This window comes from Marmota marmota, unplaced genomic scaffold (assembly GCF_001458135.2).
Source record: "Marmota marmota marmota unplaced genomic scaffold, marMar, whole genome shotgun sequence".
Lineage (NCBI taxonomy): Eukaryota > Metazoa > Chordata > Mammalia > Rodentia > Sciuridae > Marmota > Marmota marmota.
In genome coordinates, this window is record NW_025999842.1 from 12015550 (window position 1) to 12017643 (window position 2094).

Consider the following 2094-nt stretch of genomic DNA (forward strand, 5'->3'; position numbering starts at 1 on the left):
CATGAATCATAACAGAAGGGCGCAGCTTGAAGAGTTTGTTTTTTACAAAGCAAACACGTTCATGTAATCAGCACCCAGTACCCAGATAAAGAAATAAATAAAACCAGTTCCCTGGAAGCCCCTCTCATGCTCTGCTGCACTCACTCTTATGACTCCTTACACCACACTATGTATTCTTATAATGGGCTTCTTCTGCTTATATATATTGAAACACTCATGTTGTTGCCTTTATCTATTCTACTTTTTTGGTGGTCATTTGGGTTGTTCCCAGTTTTGAAGCATTAACTATACAATATTGATGCTGCATTTTTTAAAATAGCATCTGTATGAGATATAATTTGCATACCATAAAATGCATGCTTTTAAATTGTACAATTCAATTATTTTTTAGCATATTCACAGAATTGTACAACGATTATCATAACCTAAATTTTAGAACATTTTTCGTCATGTAAAAAGGAATCGTATGCCATTAACAGTTATTTTCCTTCTTCCTCTTCCACATCTTCATCCCCTGCCAATGCCAATTTACTTTCTTTCTTTTTTTTTTTAACAATTTACTTTCAATTTCTATGTATTTGCATTTTGGACATTTAATATCAATGGAATCATATAATATGTGGTCTTTTCCTACTGACATCTCTCATTTAATATTCTCTTAAGGCTTATCCATGGTGTAGTATGTACCAGTACTTCATTGCTTTTTAATGGTCAAATAGTATTCCACTGTGTGTATACTACTTTTTATTTATGTATTCATTGATTGTTGGACATTTAGGGTTATTATGAATAATTTGTATGTGAATATCCATGTATGAGATTTTGTGTGGACAAATGTTTTCATTTGTATTGACTGTATACCTAGGAGTAGAATTACTAGATCATATAATAACTCTATGTTTAATATTTTGTGAAACTACTGAACTTTTTCACAGCAGCTGCTCCATTTCACAATCTCACCAGCAGTGAATGAAGTTTCCAGTTTCTCCTTGTCTTCATTGTTTTTTCCTCTATTTATTGTTATACTCTGGCTTTCTTATTTTAGCTGTGTTAGTGGGTGTGAAGTGGCAATCACATTATTGTTTTGATTTTATTTCTCTAATGACTAATGATGGTGAGGATCTTTTCATGTGCCTATTGGCAACTTGTAGAGCATTGGGAAAATGTCCACTTAAGTCCTTTGCCCATTTTTAATTGGGTTGTCTTGTTTTTTTTTGGTATGTTTGTTGACTGGAAATAGTTGTTATAATTAATTTTTGGATACAAATCCTTATATCATACACACACACATATAATTTGAGTATATTTTGTTTTAGTACCATCCTTTGTGCAGACTTCTCTCTTTTTTTTTTTTCATATGGAACACTTCATAAATTTGCATGTCATCCTTATGCAAACCACGCTAATCTTCTCTGTATGATTTCAATCTTTGTATATATACTTCCAGAATGAACACATTTTCTCTTTCTTTATGATGTCCTTTGAAATATAAAATTAAAAATTTTGATGTTCAATTAATCTAGTTTTCTTTTGACACATCCTTTTAGTGTCATGTCTAAAAAAAACTCTTGCCTAGTCTAAAGTCATAGTATTTTCTATTTTTCCTTGTGATTTCCTCTTTGGCCCACTGATTAACTGTTTGATATTTAATTGCCACACATTTATAAATTTTAATAATCCTTTCTCTTATTGATTTCTGATTTTTAAAAATTTCTGATTTTATTTCATTGTACTAGACAACGTATTTTGTAGAATTTCAATCCTTGTAAGTGTTTTTGAGGCTTGTTTTATGTTCTACATATGGTGTATACTGGAGAATGTGTACTTGAGAAGAATGTGTATTCTGGTGTTTTATTCTGAAGTGTTTTTTACAAGTGTGTTTGGGATAACTGGTCAAATCTTCAGTTTCCTAGTTGATCTCTGCCTACTTGTTGTATTCATGAGGGGATATTTGAATTTCTAATGATGATGATGATGATTTTTTATTTTAAATATATCTTTTTTTTAGTTGTAGTTAAACACAATACCTTTATTTTATTTATATATTTTATGTGGTGCTGAGGATTGAACCCAGGGCCTCACATGTGCTAGACG

At 31.0% G+C, this 2094-nt stretch overlaps 1 non-coding gene across 1 annotated transcript; it reads right to left on the reverse strand.

Annotated features, from left to right (window-relative positions):
* Positions 1 to 1351: 1351 nt before the first annotated feature.
* On the reverse strand, positions 1352 to 1456 carry LOC125616045. Its single transcript, XR_007346659.1, has one exon. It is a non-coding gene; the product is annotated as a U6 spliceosomal RNA (small nuclear RNA).
* Between the last annotated feature and the right edge of the window lie 638 nt (positions 1457 to 2094).